General features: G+C 41.0%; 1 long non-coding RNA gene and 1 other non-coding gene across 5 annotated transcripts in view; one reads left to right on the plus strand and one right to left on the minus strand.

The window, feature by feature from the left end:
* LOC147834895 (uncharacterized) overlaps positions 1–19,855 on the plus strand; it is a 66,577-nt gene that overhangs the window by 32,965 nt on the left and 13,757 nt on the right. The window contains exons 3-5 of one of the 2 annotated variants that reach the window (XR_015502949.1): positions 16,408–16,507; positions 16,591–16,668; positions 17,913–19,741. The exons of the other annotated variant lie outside the window; for it this stretch is intronic. This is a non-coding gene — a long non-coding RNA (uncharacterized LOC147834895). Of the gene's footprint in view, positions 1–16,407; positions 16,508–16,590; positions 16,669–17,912; positions 19,742–19,855 lie in introns of those variants that run through there. 2 annotated transcript variants of the gene reach the window in all.
* LOC101882875 (uncharacterized) overlaps positions 1–19,855 on the minus strand; it is a 287,867-nt gene that overhangs the window by 17,830 nt on the left and 250,182 nt on the right. The window contains exon 1 of one of the 3 annotated variants that reach the window (XR_015502973.1): positions 11,204–11,241. The exons of 1 other annotated variant lie outside the window; for it this stretch is intronic. This is a non-coding gene — a transcript (uncharacterized LOC101882875). Of the gene's footprint in view, positions 1–2,613; positions 2,775–11,203; positions 11,242–19,855 lie in introns of those variants that run through there. One more of the 3 variants, XR_015502971.1, reaches the window with a different exon arrangement.

Consider the following 19,855-nt stretch of genomic DNA (forward strand, 5'->3'; position numbering starts at 1 on the left):
ATAGATAGATAGATAGATAGATAGATAGATAGATAGATAGATAGATAGATAGATAGATAGATAGATAGATAGATAGATAGATAGATAGATAGATAGATAGATAGATAGAACAATCGTCAGGATTGTGAAACAGAAAAGATTGGTTGTTTGTTGGAGAACAGCTTAATCCTCACTTCCTATTCAGCGCAGGAGTTCCTTCTGACTTTGCGAGCTCCACTGAAAGGCAGAATGAAAAGAAGAGAGGAAAAAAAAAAACAGATTTAAGTCCTTCCCTGCCTTCAGCATCCTGGGAGAGATAGGTTTGTGCAGAAGGGGGATCCTAAGCTGATTTGTGCCATTATCAAGATCTCTGTGGCAACAGACAGTAGCCTTATTTATTTATTTCCCAGGAAGACAGAACGATAAGCCACGGTTTTTCCAGGCGTGGATGTGAGGGACCAAATCCGACAGCTAATCCTAACGGTCAACAGAGAAACAAAGTTTGACCACAAGCCTATTACCCTTGTCTTTCTCTATAATTTAAAGCCATCTATCTGATCCCAGAGCTCTCCGTCATTGGGAACGTGGGCTAAAGGGCACGCAGCAACGATGTGATATATAGTTATGGGGTCGGCCGTGATAAATTTTATTACCCCCTTTCTAGCCACTGATCAAATTCCGGCGTGAACAACATCATGTTTCGATCAGGTTATTGGTCGTTTTTGAAAAAGATCCACGGAGAGGGCAATTGATTGGTTTTGTCTCGTGTGCGTCAGTGCTTTCAAAACGCAATGAGGGGGAACGAACGAGCAAACAAAAAGAAGTCAATCTCTCTCCTTCCCCAGATCTATTTGGCCGGTGAAGAATGAAATGGACGGCGGCCAGAAAAGCACCATGAGAAAGGAGAAAGTGTCTGGTTAAGAAGTGAGGCCGAGCGCCATTGATCAGATCTGTCTCAAACCTGTCTGAAAAAATAAAGAGCGATGGGAAAAGGGGGAGATGTGACTCATACGCTAAACCAAAAAAAAGAAGGAAAGTTATAATGAAAAGCCACTGTTTGCATATGCATCGAGGCGGCAAGCTCTCTTCCTCTGAGTGTGTGTGTGTGTGTGTGTATTAAGGTTAAGACAACTCTGGAAATTCAGTCGACGAGCTTCTGAATTTCACTTCTGTACAAAATAGACACAGATAAAAGCATTTGGGAATCCACCGGCTGCTTATGTTTGCAGCACAGGGATCTTGTCTCCTGGAATAGCACAAACATCTCACCATCAAAAGCTTCGACGTGTACCTTGACTGGAGAACAAAATTAGAGTATTTTTTTTCACAAAAAAAAGATGCATTATAGTAGCTTCCAGAATAAATTAAGAATAATCCACCAAAAGGAAAAGAAGTATATATATATATATATATATATATATATATATATATATATATATATAAATACAAATAAACAAATCAGTGACTTCTCTAAAAATAATATATAAAAATATCGCGCAAACAAAATTAGAGAATATTATTCAGAAAAATAGACTAATGTGCTTCTTAAATAAATAAATAAATACAATAATTTTTAAAAATAATTAAAAGAAATAACAATTTTTTTCTTTGTATGTTGATGGAATTACTGTGTTTCTATAATAAAATAGTAAAACTATGTACATAAAATACACTATTAATATTAAATTAATGACAAGCAAAAATAGATCATTTTGTTGAAAAAAAAAACATTTTGTGGCTTGGAAAACTGATTTATATTAATTAAAAGAAATTACAAGAATACCATTTGGTGGATTGTCAAATAAATGAACAATAATGAAAGAAAATTACATTACTGATAAAAATATAGTGTTATTAAGCAAAACAAATGTAATATTTATTCACATAAATTATTCAGTCACATTAAAACACACCAAATCAGCTAAAATTAAGTTAAAAGTAAAACATATTATTTACTTTAACTAAACTAATCTAGTTCCACCAGGTTAGACATTTGGCAATCAATTGTATAAGTATATTTATCTGGCAGAAATTGTATTTTTACACCCATTTTAGATCATTCACTTTAAACTTTACATCTACGATGAAAAACCATCTTTAAAAGCTTTGAACAGTTTTTTAATTAATATCAGACATGGTGGGAAAACAAGTATATCCTATTTTATATATATATATATATATATATATATATATATATATATATATATATATATATATATATATATATATATATTCCTATATTTGGTGTCAGTGATGATGCGGAATATCTAAAAATCAATATTGTGATTAGATTTATAACCCTTTGGCACATAAATTGATTTTACTGAACTGGAAACGAAAAGATCCTCCCTGTTGCTCCACACTTGAGAAGCTAAAACTTTTCCTTAAATATAGAATGTCCATGTAATATGGAATCCATTTATTGAGTAGTTTAACAAGAGAGCAGTGATCGAACCCTAGTAGAAACACCTCAAATTCCCCCCTTACTTTTTTTTTTGTTCTTTTTCCTCTTCCCCCTCGTTTATAATATTAACATGATTTTAAAACTTTTTTTCAAAAGAAATATAAAGTTTTAAAATGTTGACGTAAAATATATAGTAAAGAGAATGTTAAAAAAAAAAGTTTCGAACAGACCTCAAATTCAGTTCCCGCTTAGCTCTCTGGGCCGCACATCCTCTCTCTTCCGCCAGCCTCCAAGAAACTAAAGCAAAATGTCTCAAAACTTGTGCATTTCAAAGACAAATGCAACACTTTTCCCTCCTGTTTCCTCCTGCTCACCGTCCACAGGTGAGTCTGGACAGCTGGTCAAACTCTCCCTCTCTTCCGTTTGAGTGAAAAATGGAAGAGCGAGACCGAAAGAGGAGGGGGTGAAAGCAAGAAAAAAGCACTGGTTGTTCAAACACACAAAGCTGGGCAGGGAAAGAGGGACAGGAGTCGGACAGAGGCAGTGTTTGTGGAGCTGGTATCTCACTGAGGCATTTGAGGCACCAGGGGGGCCAGGTATTACTATCCATCACTGCCCTCAGCCCTCTCACGCTGGGTCCTGGCCCCTGTAACAAAGCCTCCATTGAGGACACTTACAGCGCCGTTTTTTCTTCTCTTTTTTTTCTCTTCTCCAACCAAATAGCTCTTTGTAGAGGCCAAAACTAGCATTGTAAACGAGCGCTACCTGTCCATCTGGGTTAAGTCAATGAAGTGGCAGCAAATAATAAACCACAGGGTGCGATGTCCTCTTTCAGATATGACCTTAAAAACACAAAACTTAATGCTGCTTTAGCATGTCTGGACTCGACTGCTCCCTCTAGAGGAGCGCGATAGTAATTTAAAACCTGCCTTTGTTGGAGGTTTTTTTTTGTTACTCATTTAGCAAACACATTTTTACTTAGGCAGCTTATTTATACTAGAGCTATCATTCTGCTTCGGCAGCCTGCAGTTTAATGTCGACCTCTAAGGAGTAATAAAGAACCTCTTACACTCCAGTTCTTGGATTCTTTGCCTGACTCAGAACTATGTCTGGAATAATAGCTATTGTATATATATAATATTGCTGTTAGCTTTCTTAAACTATACTGTAGAGAGTAATAACATAAAACACTGTGTGTAAATGGATATGCATACATTTGGAGAATGTATATACATTACATTAAAACTTGAGTTTATCAACAACTGTATAAAATGTTGTGATTTATACAAATAATTATTAATAAATACACATTTTAAACACAATTGGAGCATGTTATTAAAGAAGTTATGTAACAATCTAGTGGATTATTCAAATGAAAAAAATAATTATGGGTTTATTATTAATAAAAATATGCTATTTAGTGGTTGATACAATATATTACTAATTAATTAACCATTGTTTAACAAAACGGGAGCACATTATCAACAAAATTAGACAGTTTAATGGCTTCTAGGATGATTTATAAATTTCAATATCTGCCTTTCTGTTGGGTTTGAGATTTCGCTCTAAGAGACTTTTTTGTAGGTATTGGCATGTTTGATGTGTATGCCAATTTTTGGACATGTGCATGAAACATAGCTCAGGGGCAAGTCCGTCAAATGTGCATAGGTGGCGCTGTTGAGGTATTTTTGTTGCACCCATTTTCGAAACATATAACAAACGTGAATTTTCACCACTTCTGGTGCATGTGCAAACTTTTGTGAGTTTGCGAGGATGCTTAGTCTCCTTAAAATGGCGATTCAGTCTAGAGAAGAATATTAATAATAATAATAATAGTAATAATCAACAAAGCAATTCCTATAGGGCCTATGCACAGTAATGCTTGGTTCCTAAAATTAGATTTTAAGATAAAAAAAATAAAGTATTTGATTTTAAATATCCAAAAGCATATGAAACCGAGACTAATAAAGACTTACTTTACCAAAAATAAACTTAGGATCTCTATGAACATTCAGAGCAAAATAATTCACCTGTAGCAAGTGCTACCTCAATATTTAGAAAATTTAAGACCTAATTTTAAAGTTTGTTTGAGTAAATGTGGCATCACCAGTAGTATTAACTATTTGATAAACATGATCTCTACAACAGCACTATTGATGATGCAATGCAGACCTACTTAAAGCACTTCAACTGCTGGGTGTTATTAGCCCAAACTGCTATAGGCCACCATAACCTTGCTGAGCAGCACTAGGATATGGCGAATTGATCTTTCACAGGATTAAGCAGAGCGGGGATATGAAAAAGGGACAGACAGCAGAGAGAGAGAGGACTCTCCATTGGGTCTTTGTGCTGCCCAGCACTACAGAGCAGCTGCCTCCAGCGTGAGCTCTTTTCAGATGCGCACAAGCCTATTGATAAAACACCATGTAATTATATACACACTTCTTATAGAACGGCTTAACCGCTACTTCTTAATAGTCACAACATAATTATACAGTCCCATTTATCAAGCTCGCTAATCATATGGAAAGATCCTGGCCCACATAGTAAAGCTCTCCACAGAGAGCGCATTCACGAGCACAAATCTGAAATGAGGAGCTCAGAAGGAGGAAAATGTGAATGTGAGCCCATTTCTGTCTCCGGTGGAGGGCGTCTGAGATGCTGGATCTGATCGCTCTTCAATAAAAACAGTGCTGTGCAGGTAAGTGATGTTTTGCTGCGCTCCTGAAGGATTATCTTCAAGTAACCAGGTACAAAACCAAGCAGCGGAACCAGGTAAGAAAAGGTCACAAAGCTTTTACAGAGATGCCACAGATTCAGAGTTTCACTGCGAGACTGCTGAAGCCGAACCGGATGTGAAGGGAGGGAGGTGAGTATAAAAGAAGCCCTGTATTCGTGAGTGAATCTGATTCACAGATAACTCTGATCACCACACGGCTCTGGGGAATTCTTCTTTCTGATTGGCCAATCATGGAATTCTGCAATGGTTATTTACATAATGGTCGGTTGTCCCATGCAACAGAGGCCCTCAACTCAAATGTACTCTCTTAAAAATCAAAAAGCCACAAAGAACCAAAATGGTGCCATAAAAGAACTTTTTTAGTTCCCCAAAGAACCTTTTAGTGCAAGGTTTTTTAAATAACCACTTACTATTCATACACTCTGGGTTTTAAACCATTTTTAGGGCAATTGTGGACATTAGGTTAAAGTTTTAAATAAAAAAATTTAAGCCAACAGCTGAGTTTGTCTATAGGTAATGTAATGTGTGTATATAGTGCATTTTTGTGTGTATGGCTAAAAGCCCAAAGCGCTTCACAATCATTAGTGTGGGGGGTCTTTCTCTACACCACACCATCACCAGTGTGCAGCATCAACTTGGATGACGCAATGGCAGCCACAGGACAACAACACCACTTGGACATTAGAAAGGAGAGGCAGTGATAGAGCCAATTTGGTAGATAGGGATGATTGGGAGGCCATGATGGATAAGGGCTGATGGAGAAAATTTGGCCACGACACCGGGCTTACACCCCTACCCTTTATGAAAAGTGTCATGGGGTTTTTAATGACCACAGGAAGTCAGGACCTCGGTTTAACGTTTCATCTGAAAAACGACACTCATTGACAGTATAGTGTCCCCTTCACTATACTGGGGCATTAGGACTCAAACAAACGGCAGGTTGAGCACCCCCTTCTGGCCTCACTAACACCACTTCCAACAGCAACCTAGTTTTCCCATATGGTCTCCCATCCAGGTACTGATCAGGCTCAGCCCTGCTTAGCTTCAGTGAGTAGCCAGGCTGCAGGGCGATATGGATGTGGCCAATTTGAGACAGAGTTGAGAAACCCAACATTTTGCAGTGTGAAGAACATTTTAATAATTTAAGAACATTTATCTACTATACAGAACCATAAAGAAAATTGTTAAGTAGATACACGATTTCTAGGGATTTGAAATGTTCTTCATGGAACCATCAATACAAATAAAGGAACTTCATTGTGTTTAAGAGTTCATAGTTCACATCCATTTTTGAAGTTAATTGCTATTATAATGTGTTTATTTACTGTCTGTATAAATTTTATCCTTTTCAAATCGATCTTGTGTCAGCAAGGATTTATGCCTACAATTTGCCTGCATTCAGGTCTAGTGGTTGCCATGATTCAATGCAATATGTGTGAATTTAGGCAAAACCTCTGATCATTGAGGCGGATCGTTCATAAAAAGCAGGTTTTGCAGCTCCTCTGGTTATCATTTCTGCACAAACGCTTGATTTGCATAAGGAAAAGATACTGTTACCGGGTTGCCGGATACAGATGGCTCTTGGGAACTATAATTCAGCATCAAGCTAATATGTAGCCAGTTCACAGCAAAGTATCTCTCATCAAGGTCAGAAGTTAAGATTCATACAGTAGATTACAGTTTTTGTTTTTGTACACTGTCACTTTATATGGTAATCAGGTCCCCTGGTGAATGCAGAACGCCCTCTTTTTCTCTTCTAATGAGGACATCCTGTCACCCTCTATAAGTTAGGAGACAGGGAGGTCAAGGTGAAATCAGAACATAACGGAAGGGGAATATGAAAACACCCTCAACCTGCTAACTGTCTGTATAAGAACAAAACATTTAAAGGTTTTCAAATATCTATATATAGAAAATACAATAAACAAAACAGATGCTGCACAGTTTAAGGTATTCAGAGAGTATTAGATGTACGTATAAAAGACAATGACAATGGCCTTAAAAGCAATGATGCATGCATAGTGTTAATGTATATGTTTTTATGAAGTGATTAATAAAATCTATATTTTTAAGATATGACTAAATACATAAACATTTATAATGTATTAGTATGTAAAAGACAACATTGTGTTTAAATTGCAGTTCTTAAATTTGTCCAAACTTGTTTTTGGCTTTTATTTCAAGCTCAGCTCGCAGTAGGCAAGCAAACACTTCATAATTGCAGTGTTGACTTGAAAAGCTAATAGTTTAGAGCTAATAGGCTTGATTTCCTAATGAAATTCTAAGCAGAAGTAATCGTAAGAGGCAGTAAGTATTTATTATGTTCTGGCATGAGTCAAAAGTGCCAATCTGCTTCCTTTGGCTGTGCCGTGCTCTTCACGCGAGGAAATTCCCCACCAACCGTGGGCGCCGTTAACTACGCAAGTAAACATACTTGTGCATATGCGAGCACAGATACGAAAACAAGCCACGGGCTCTTATACAAGTCACTTTAGAACACCAGTGGGATTGAAGAGGAGGATCGGAAAGATGAAAAAAGAGATATGGGGAGCAAGAACTCTCACTTCTAATCAAGGTAGCCGCCTTCTCAATCTCTCACAGCGGGTCCCTGGTGACAAAACACAGCACGCAGCTCAACGCCCTCCTTTAACAGAGTACCTGACCTCCCACCAACCACTGTCCTCTATTGCATTCAATGTTTCTTTCTTTCTCTGCTTCTTTCTTTTTCACTCTATCTCAGTCTTTCTGGCCCTACCCCCTGCGCCCTCTCTCTCTCTCTCTCTCTCTCTCTCAGTGCGAATGGATGGGCTGTTGGCGATTCATTAATCTTGATGCAGCACCTGCACTCTGGCCGAGTGGGAGCGTCCGCCGCCAAATGTCACATTTCATCGGATTAAATTAGCTTTATCTCTGGCAAATGCCTTCCCCTGCAAGATCGCGCTGATTTTTTTTTCTTCGCACCTCCCAGGAGCAGGGGAACGGCAGGGGAGGCATCATCATGTATTCATTCACTTCAGGAACGTTGGCGACGAGTTAGCCTAATTGACGGGAGAGAGTCATTACCGGGAAAATGAGAGAATAGATAAATAAAAATGGGGGAGGGAGGCGTCGAAAGGAGGCTGGTGGGCGACGCGTCCCTCTTCTCAGAAAATGAGTAAGAGCCAGGGAATGTTAGGGAGTGAATGGGCCTCAGTATGACCACGCTTCTGTGTGCTGGAGAGCTCTCATCATTCAAACGTAGGATGCTCAACTCTCCCCCTCTTTTTCGATACGAGAATGGCAGCTGCTATGCACTAGGCAGGGTTCCCCCCTCAACAACACAATCGCATCATGTTTGCCTGACAAAAAATAAAAGCATCCGAACTAAGTTTAAGACATCCTTGATGTCAGTTCTACCTTTGAGTGCGCAAATATGATGGAAAAAAACTGGCTTGCACAGGATAAATAAGTCTAATTTTATACAATACTTTGTATTTACCATTTTGGGAAAAAAAATCTATTTAAAGAGATATAGTTCACCAAAGATTAAAATTATTTCATGATCTATTGACTTTGTCATTTCAAATATGCATTACGCACACCTTTTTAGATTTACACATTTATTTAGAGCTATTTTAATATTATATTCTTCTGCAGGGGGTGGGGGGTGGTGGTGGTGAAGCATCCCTTTAACTTCTTCAACTTGAAAGCCAAATGACAAAACGGACAGAATGATGGCTGTCAGAGAGAATGTGCCACGCCCTGAATATGCAGCTGGGCAAGGGGAGGTGTAAACAGTGATTGGACGGGAGACCGCAAAAGTCACGCCACCCTTCTCAAAGGGTAACGCCCACAGCAACAGGCAACAGAATGACGTAATGGTTGATTGCCTATAGCACCAAAATTATATGTTGAAACCATTTTTAGTAGTCATTTATACTTTAACCGCTAAAAAGTATGAATGGTACACATTAAAATCATCAGAATAACAGAAAAGAGTATCAAGCAATATTTCACGAATCTTACCAATTTAGAAAAAAGAACTACTCTACATTCAAGTTTACGTGTCTTAGCCTAGAGCAGCATCTTAAAGCTGTCTTCAGGGTCATTGAGTTCCTTGGAAAATGGCACGGAAAGCCAAACATGTGCAGCCGGAGAGTTGTGGAAAGGACAATAGGGGACTGGGAGACATTGTTCGAGGCGAATGATAATCTCTCGGCAGAGTCTGATACTGACAGCGGGGCTGTCAGAGGTGTCATCTTAAGTATCTGAGTGCGGAGGTGTGGAGGAATTGCCATCTCTGGACACCTGCATCTCCGTGAGACCGCCAGACCCTGTCGCTTCCGAGCTTCCACTCTGCCACTCTTGGTATTTTTAACACAGAAATCACCATTTTATACTATGCGCTGGCTATTGTTACTGCTGGATTGTATTTTGTGTCACGCAGGGTGCGTACAACTATCCCTCAACCTTTTGGACCCCTTTGTTCGGGAAGACAGGCATTCACACAAGAGGACAGGATTCTGAAGACCTGCTGCTTTTGAGACGACAACATATATCGTACCCTCCGTAGGTGTCCGTCCCCGCTGCAAAGAAGGGATAGATCCAACCGTAATGTGTCTGAACCAATTTAGCTACTGTCAATCGTCTCTCGCAGCATGTGTGTCCGACTCCCCTCCCCTTCCCTTTGCTTAAACACACACACACACAAACACATTATACTTTCCATCTCGAAGCAGCGGGGAAACCCTGAATATAGAGGGAATCCTGTTTAGCTGTGAAAAATCCACTTTATGATGTCTTTTGACTCCACGCTACCATCTACGGTTCCACTTGTTATCTTACACAAGCTTAAGCTGCATTTGCTGACATTTTGCGAGCAGTAATAAGGAAATGTGTCAGTCTTTTATCTCTGCATCCATGCAGCAAATGAAGATAAACTTCAGTTGTCTATGCTGCTGCAAGGACCCAGTAGAAACCAATCAACTTAACCGCAACAATGCTAGACTGAGAACTCTATAGTAATCTAAGTAGAATAAAGATCGTTTAAAGCGATGCTCAAAAACAGAAAATACATTTTAACAGTTACATGCTGATATGTAGATGATTAACAGGTAAATTAAGAATATATATATGACACTATATCTATTTAAACATGTCTATTATACGTTTATAGATTTGTATTATATATTCGCAGACATTAGCACCTAATAAAGATGAAGGTCTTGGTGCAATATGTGGATGATCCGATTTGGGGATGAGGTGATACTGAGGGAAAAGCTTACATCATTTTATGGGACAAATGAAGAGACGGCAATAAAACATGGTAAAAATGTACAAAACCTGTCCTGCTTAAATATGTGACATCTTTGCTTGTTTTAAATCTTCTTTTCCTTGTCTCTATTTAAATTCTTTTTCTAAAATTCAGTTTAGTTTTTGCACGGAAGTCTGGTCATGCGTAACACCTTTTTCCATGGAGTCTTGGTGCTTGTCCTGATTTAGCTTGGGATCTATTTCTGTCCAGCCCTAGGGATACGACTAAATTTGCCATAGTGAAATAAAATTCATGTCAGAAAGTGCTTGAGATTGAAGTTTTAAAGTGCATAATAACATATATGCATGTGTATGCATTTATTAACGCTTGTCCTGTGGATATGCAAGGATGCACAGCGGCACTACGTAAAGCATATGCAGCTGAAGCACCGGTCAGCGAATCTCTCTTTTTCCGCAGAACATTTTAGACCCTAAAGGATTTTTGCATGCTGAACTTTGAGATAAGGCAACCACAGCAACACTCCATGAGTGGAAATGCATCCCAAATCAGACACACACACACACACACACACACTCTAGTAACAAGCAACTGCATCCAACCACCAAAAACACCTGCTAGAACCAAGCCATCACACACCAGCAGAGACCACATTTACTCACACTCACCGACAACGCAATGAGGGAAAACACAAAAATCACACTTATGCCAGATGGCAACAGAGAGTTTGAGAACAGATAAACAAACACAATGGTGGACATTCACATTAAGAGAGCGATGTCAGAGACAGAGTGGGCAATGGCTTTGGGATGCATTTGACGGGACTCACCTCTGCCTTCCTCTGTCTGGCGAGCAGTGAAAAGGACTGGCTTCCAGCAGCACTGTTGCCGCACACAGAGACAATGAGGCAGGGTGAGAGAGAGAGAGAGAGAGAGAGAAGGAGGGAGGGGGATGAGAGAGTGAGAAGTGGATGAAGGAGAGTGAAAGAGCAAGAGGAGGGAGCCGGAGAGGTTCTGAAGTAGACGGCCAATCAATGTAGAAATCAGCACGAGAATCTGATGAAACAGCCGTGGATTAGCGATCAGCGGCTTTCAGCTACCGAAAGGAGGAGGGGGAGAGAAAGTGCCCCTGTGAATGACTTAACGTAGAAAAAAATGGGGGGTGCAATGAAAAGGCTGGGGAAAAAGTACAATACAGCCCAACGAAGGGTTCCCAGACTTGCCCAAGTTTTTTCAGTGCCTTGGAATGAGCGCAAAAGACCAATTCCTGGTATGCTGGTTTCGTTTTTTCATGTTTTCTAGTTAGGACACAAAATGTAGAAGGACAGGGAGATTCAGCTAATTTTGTGTATCATTTGCAGATTCACAAGGTTGTAAGGGTCTCCAAATCAGTTCTGTCCTTCATTCTGCTTGTTCCTTTCAGGATAAGTTCATCTAGTTCTCAGATTAGGGCTCAGAAACATTGTTTTCACTTTCATCTCCTTGGAGGTCTCCATTTCTTCACTTCAACATATCCAGATTACTAAGGCCCAAGGCTTGGGTGGTTGCGCCCCCTCGGAGAGATAATAAAGTGATTTGGAAAACGGGAAAAATGGCTTCTCTTGCAAACAATGCACCAGGTGTTGTGTCCAGATTGGTCCAACTTGGTCCTGTGGCACAGCTACAGTGGAGTCCACGGCTCCAATTATTTTGGTCTCAAAAGGAGGGAGGCCGAGTGAGGAAAAAAGGCTTCTTTTCGAATCTTGGCTCAGAAAGGAATTAATTAGACTGAAAAGTGCTATTCAGAGCACAGTCCCGAGAATTCTTCACAATGAGCAGCCAAAATGTCCCAAATCGAAGACAAGAGAGAGGAAAGGGGGGCTTGGAGACACAAGCAAGAAACAAGAGATCGAATTAAACAATGCAGAACAAGTTGAGAACTATCTGAATACAAGGAAAGTGCAAGAACATTCGTCCCCCCTCAGGATTTCAGTACGGCTCTTTTCTTTTCGCTGTGGGATTCAAAAATTCTCTGCTTTGGATAATCCACCTGGAGAGGACCGGCTACTTGCAGTCCTGAACTCCACATCCGGACAGAGCTCTCTTCGTACCGCCGTTCCTCTTTGGTTCTCATTGCTCGCCGGCCGATCATTTTCTCTTCCTTGGTCATGACAAAACGAGTGGGATAGCAATGTGTGGGAGAACTCCGAAAAGAGAACAAGGGAGGGGAGAGAAGGAGAGAAATAAAATAATAATAATAAAGCGGAGGGAGGTTGACAGGAAAATGACAAAAGGATGGAAGAAGATGAATGAATTCATTCGGAGTAGTGGGTCTGTTGGTGGAGGACGGGTATGAGGGAGAGGGAACAGTGCGGGGCGTCCCGTCCCACACTCACTCCCCCGTGCCACGAGAAAGGAGTGGTGAAGTGGTGGAGGTGGTGGTGATTCAGTCGACAACCTCGTTTGTCCTCTCACTCGCTTGCTCACTTTCTTTCCCTGTCCACGTTTCAAGAAGAGAGCCAGCTTACAGGAATCCTCTCGGATCTCCTCCCTCTTCCCCTCCCTCTCGCACACGTTCGGTTCATTATCATTCACTGGTTCTTACTGTGAAACGCTTCAGTAACCCACTCACTCAGACGAGGCAGAAGAGATGCTGAATTCTAATGCTGGAGTCAGAGAAAGAGGTAGAAAAAGGAGAAGCATGAGGGGGGGGGGCAGCCTTGTGGACCAGCAGGTGTCCTCTCTCTCACTTTCTGCTCCATCTGTCTGTAAAAAGAAGCAGAGCCCTTCAAGAGGCTGTTCCACTTTATTCTGTTAGTCTCTCTCGCTCTCATATAGCCTCGACACACTTCACCCAAGGCCAGAGTTGTACAGTCCTTCTGAACGGCTCTGGAATAGGAAAACGATGACGAAATGTATTACATCAACAGGTTTTGTAGTTGTTACAAAAGTAAAACTTAAGAATTAACTTTTTTACACACATAGTTATTAATACTAAGGTATAACTAAGGTATAGTTATTATTACTTGTGCTTTGGTGGAGTTGTTCTTCAGTGTTCAGTGTTTCGGCTTACAGCAGTGAAATTTACATTACACTGAACCCAACTAAAGCTTACAAGAACTTTATGTTACGCTGCTTTGACACAATCTACATTGTAAAAAGTTCTATATTAATATGATGAATTGAATTGAATTACTACTACAATAAAGTAACTGGATGCTTTTATTTTCAAAAGAAAATTGAGTGTCACAGAAAACACCTACAGTATATAATGTGAGGACATTCTGAGTGGTTGTTTACTAGTCCACTGCATCAACACAACATTGTGTTCTGGCTCTGGAGAAATGAAATGGAAGATCTAATCTGGTTAAATATTGGTGTTTCCCAGTGATGGATTGCAGCTGGAAGGGCATCTGCTGCATAAAACATATGCAGGATAAGCTGGCAGTCCATTTCACTGTGGTGACCCCAGATTAATAAAGGGACTAAGCTGAAAAGTCTAAATTTACACTGCTGATGAAAGAGTGTTTAATGATCAATGCTAGTGTATTCTCAATTATTGCTTTCTGGTCAATTTCTGGTGCAGTTCTTATGTCCAATTATAAAGTTTTACCTTCATCGGGTTTAGTAGTGTCCTTGTGCACACCTGCGGAATTTGAAGAATAAGATTACTGGAATTATATTAACATGTTTCAAGCGTTCAGACATGTCTGATGATTTATTTTAAGCTTGTTTGGCATGCTGTCCTGGAAGAGAGCCCTGAACTCAAGAGATCCTTGAGCCCAGGGCTCCCTCCTGTTCGCAGGGCGAGAGAGATTGAGCTTAGGTAGATCTTACAAATTCCCTCGCTGATGTGTCTATAGGTGAACTGCTTTGAAAAGGAAATACTGATGCTGGGAGCAAGATGGTGCCCAATTGGCTTAGTCTGTTTACGTATGATGCATGTCTTTGGACGGTGACTGAAAACCGGGGAACCTGGGGGAAACCCACACGGACACGGGAAGAACATGCAAACTCCACACAGAAATGGCAACCGGCCTGGCAAGGACCAGTGCTGGCAGTGTTGTTACTGTGGGGCAACAGTGCTAACCACTGGGCCACCGTGCTGCCCAATCTAGGTAAAGCGGCGAGGAGAAAGGGAGGAAGGGGGGTTTCTTCCAGATGAAGATAATTGTAGAATAAAGACTGTGGTTATTTATAGTGACTCATTAGGAATCATCTGATCGGAGGATCATGTATTAGCTAATGCGGGACCGGCTGTGGTCAATCATAAGCACATGATCCGCTCAAAATTATGTTATAAATACATTTGAAGTTCCTACTGTATACTTCATATAATGGGTTACCCTTATAAGATTTTATAATAGATTACCACCAAAATACATAATTAAATAGAATTTTTGCATTTTTGAAGATGATAGGGGTATTCACCTGTTCAGAAGTCAAAGTGGTTGTGAAAGTGTTCATTTACGCCCTGGTTCAAACTAGTTCTTCTATTCTATAACACTTTTAGCATTCCCATATTATCCCTAATGTTTATATTGTTCAATAAACATTCAACTTCTTAGCACAATTAAAATAGAAGAATTAAAGTTACATTTTAAAGCATTTCCTGATTAATAACTGAGTGGTGCACAAGCTTTCAAAATATTTCATAAAATCATAGAATAACATTAAGCTTTAATATCAAAGATAATATTATGCTGTAATAATAATATAGAATTATTTTACTTGAGCCATAACTGTGAACCATCTAAAATTCCCGTCCTGTCAGAAACTATGGGTTACCATGGTATTTACTCTTTGTGTCGGAGTACAGACTGTTTTCACGTGAGCCTCTTTGCATACCTATGACTCACCAGCTAGTTAAGCTAACTCCCAGCGAAGCCTGAGAGGAAGTTTGTCCAGCACGATGCTTATACTTGCCATAATTAGATGGCTTCAAACTCTCTTAGCCGTGCAAATCCCACTAAAGGGCAACTGTGCGCTATTCTAGGGTATTTGTTATCCGTGTTGACGTTATGAGAAAGTTTGCTTATCTTAAATGTCAGAATATAAAGGGATGCCCTCGCCCGCTCCTCCGGCGGATCCAGGTTATTATTATTAAAAAAATCATTGTCATTCACCGTATTAAGAGCCAGTGCCCTTTTCACAAATATGATTGACAGAAGTGAGGGGCCAGAGGCACGGGGAGGGGAAAAAGGGGGCTCGAAGAGTGACAGCCAACGATTTTGTCTCTCTCTCTTCCTCCGACACTTGCTTCACGCTGCTGTGTATACAGACATTATAAATGCAATAAAACTGTCATTCGGAGACCGCGGCCATCACTTCGACTTGATTCCCACAGGAAGCGATTAAGGTGCTCGCACACACTTCCAGTTCCTACACCTACACCATCTGCGCCTCGACACCCTTCACCTAACCCCCATTTAATTAAACCGGGATTCAGCAAGTGATCACACACAACACACTGCCGTTTCAACAGCACCATGCCAGTATGAGTGTTTAAAGCTGAATCTTGTTAGTCGATCCAGTGCTGAAGGCTCACGGTACTCTGACTAATTTGAAAACTCGGTCGTCATCCACTCTGACTTTCCACACAAGGTACAAGCAAGCGAACAGGCGAAGCCATCACCGAGCTGATGAAAAGGAAATTAGCTGACAGCCAGAGCACCTACAAAGACTCAACACCTCGCTCTTCGTGGTAAACAAAGCGCTGCTGTAGGATCACTCTTCTTCCTTTTTCCACGCCAACCCATTCTCGATCAATGGCTCTGTAATAAAAGCAATTAGAAAAAAGAGGTGGGGGGGAATTGGAAGGGTTCAGAGCTGCCACCTCCGTCGACTGAGCCCTCAGCAAAGTTTATCGTTGAGGATTATTGGGACGGACACATCACAGAGCCGTCCCACGCACTCCAAGCCAACCGGCGGTGTCTCCAGACGCCAGTACTCTACCTTGTATTCCCTTTCATGAGGCTGCTGTTAGGTTACGTGCTGATGAAAGGCATCAGTGTAATCCTGCACTTCATCTCCACTTTATCGTTGGATGCCATAGTCGCAGTGAGGGGGAATGATGAGCCCTTCCGAGCAGGAGGCCTTTGAGCGTGTCAAATATATGCCAGAGATCATGAAAGTCCACCGGCTGCCTTAATCAGGTTCTCTAACTCACTTCATCTTCGTGATATTTTCTCACCAAGCATCTGTACTATCATCTGTGAATGTGATTGTTGTGTTTTAGTGGCTTTACACCTCAGCGAACACATCTGTTGGAGTTTCAGTGAAGGTTACTCAATTTCATGATGATGGCCCTGCAAAGGTGAATGTGTTAGACTTGCCATATGTGAAATAGACAAAACTTTGGGCGTACTGTAAAGTAAACTACCAAGACTAGCGAATACTATTTGTACCTTGATGTTTTTTCAACTATGGAGGTTTTAGGTTTTTTTTTAACATACAGATTTTAACTCTTTTTTTTATTTAATATATATAAAGCGTGTTTGGCATGCTGTACCGGGAAAGATCCCGCTCATGAGATCCTCGAGCCTGGGGCTCCCTCCCATTACAGGGCGAGAGGGGAGTTTAAGATCAGGTAGGTCTTGGGAACTCCCCTGCTTGATAATGGTGGATGTATATAATGAATAACTATGGAGAGGATATGCTTAATTAAATGCTTGTCTGTGGTGTTGATTTGGGTTGGTCAATTTACTTATGTTACCAATATTTTTTTAGTCTGTGGAAGGAAACTGGAGAGCCCAGGGAAAACCCATGCAAACATGGGGAGAACATGCAAACTCCACACAGAAATGCCGACTTGGCCAGGTAAAGATCTGAGCCAGTGACATTCTGTGAGAACCATTGGGCCTCCGTTCTGCCCTGTCAAGTAAAGGGGAGGAGCAGGGGTGTTCTTCAAGACAAAGAGGGTGTTCTTTAAGACAAAGATGGCTGAGGTTAGATACTCTGTTTTTTTTTGTAGTGATTTAGGAATCGTCTGATTGATGGATCATGCATTGGCTAATGCAGGACCAGCTGCGATCAATCATAAGCATGTCCTCCTCTCGAAATTAGTTTATAAATAAACTTTACTTTAAACAGTACCTTCATCTTCAATATTAAAAACTCCCACAAAGTACCAAAAATGAGCACATGTTAATGCAGTTTCAGTTAATCAAATGTCTATAGAAGGTTTTTTACGTTAAGAATTTTTCATCACCGAATGTAATTTATAGTGAAATAAACAAAACAATTAAATATTTGTTGTCAAATAATACCAAAATTAAGTCGAAGTTAAAGACAAAGGAGAAAAAAGCACCTGTAGTCAAAGAAACACCAATAACAGCTGGTAAGATACTTTCTACATGAAAGAACAAGTGGTTTTATAGGCATAAGTAGGGCAAAAAGTACTGCTAATCATAGTTTCTGCAACATCTGGACTAAAAAGAGCCCCGTTGCTCTCAGCAAAGTCAGGCTGTTATCTGTCGCATTTGCTTTTAGAATTTGGAAGAATGTATTTGAATATTAAAACACTTCCTGTTGTGCTTCCCTTGCTATGAATTATCAAAGCTCAGCAGGAGGCAGATCTAATCAACCACTGTCTTCCTCCATCAACCTCCATCAGTCCAACTGTCTCCAAAGCTGCTCACCGAGGAATGAAAACTGGGCTAGAAGTTTGTCAAGCTTTCAGAACAGTGAGACCTGTAAAGCTGAATGAGAGGCCCATGAGGCTTCCACCGACCCCTAGAACAACGAGGAGCCATCATGAAATAGATGCTAGAATGAAGAATACTCTCTGCTTTAATCAGAATTTCTGAGGGGATCCGTCAGAGGTAAACAGTTATTTTTTGAAGTACACCATCCGTTGCGTCAGATGAGGGCTATACGGACACATCTCTGCATTTCTCGGAAGAGGAATTAAGCTTTGCTCTATGAAGCCATTTGCATACAGGCAATTTTCAAATCCATTTGTGAATAAATACAGAGCCAGACATTTGCCAGCTGGTTCTTTCATCAATTCCCTAATAAACCCACGGAAAGCCGGAAAGGGGGCAGAAAAAAGGATCTTATTAAGGCTTTGTATTAGTCAGATATTAAAACCCAATCTTTAATACGAGCCAAGGGGCATTTCACACCCAATGTGTAAATTTCCCATGAATCACTGAGGGCATCACTTCACACGCCGGCTGAGGGAAACCCCCCTCGAGGGAAACAAGTCAACTCTTTCATTTCGCAACTCCTTTTCTCTCTCCCCGCCGCTGTCTCCTTTTTTCTTCCACTTTCATCAGTCTGGTGTCACTTGAAAGGCAGCAGCAAGAAACAGTAGAGGAGAACTCTGGGTATCAGGGCTTCCTTTAGAAGATGCTCTGCGTGAATGCAGCTGGGTGCACGAGTTAACCGAGTGTATCGGCCAGTAATCCGTTAGGGATACAGGCAGGTGCAGGTGCCACCTTTTTAATGCAGCAAACTGGGAAGAGGAGGCTAGGACCGGTGCCACCCAATCCCATAATGAACGCTACTTCCTGCACCCACAGCAGACACAGTCAGCCGTCGATTGTCTTCTCGCCCTTTGTACTCGTCTTTCTCGCCCCATGGACGTCTGACTGTGGGACTGGCAGTCACGGTGAGCGGAGCGGGAAAATGCGATAGAGGCGTCTGTGTGAAATTCCTTTCATGGGGGACTAGGTTGCACATTTCCCCCTCTTTTTCTGGAAGCCACAGCTAATTTTACGCACCCTTATCTGGCCCCCTTTTGCTGGCAAGGCGCCTGCTTCTGCATGGGTCGAAGGCACTGGGCCATTTGCCACGCTCCAAGATGGAGCGAGAGAGAGATGCTCCTTGGGGTCTCTCCCTGCTCTGAGGATGTGGGGTGGCTCTCCTCCTGTTTCCATGGCAGCGCCTGGCTTTATTAGAATCCCATTCCAGATGCGGCACAACAGCCTTTCTGCCCCTGCCCCCTCTGTGCACCAGCTATCTTTCCCCCTGACTCGTGCCCCCTGACTGTTTTCCAGCGCTTAAGAAACTTGTCAAAAGTGAGGGATGGCGCGGTGCGTTGATAAATGAAGCATAATGGGATAACCACCGTGCGATTTCACACTCCGATAGCCAATGGCACTGCCACTACTCAAGGCAACCCATTGCTGGTGCCATTGGTTGGGGGGTGGAAGCACCCATGACCGAGTCTGTCACCAATATCCCTCAGGCCTCAACCTCTGCAATAAGACACCATAGCTCAAGGGTGGGTCAGCATTACAGAAATACAAGATAGCAAAATGCATAATTATTCGGTGTGTGACAAGCTGCTTACTCCACGAGACGAGACAAGATTTCTTTATTCCATTTTTAAGAAAGGCTCAATGATGAAATATATGAATGAAAAATAGTCTTTTAATGCAACTAAAAAAAGAAAAAGAACAAAATGCAAAACTATTTAGTTTGTTTTAAAAAAAATCTATTTGTAATGAAAGTTATTTTATATGCAGTAAACCACATGCAAACACTGCAAAATATTT

This window comes from Danio rerio, chromosome 11, assembly GCF_052040795.2.
Source record: "Danio rerio strain M-AB ecotype USA chromosome 11, GRCz13ab, whole genome shotgun sequence".
Classification (NCBI taxonomy): domain Eukaryota; kingdom Metazoa; phylum Chordata; class Actinopteri; order Cypriniformes; family Danionidae; genus Danio; species Danio rerio.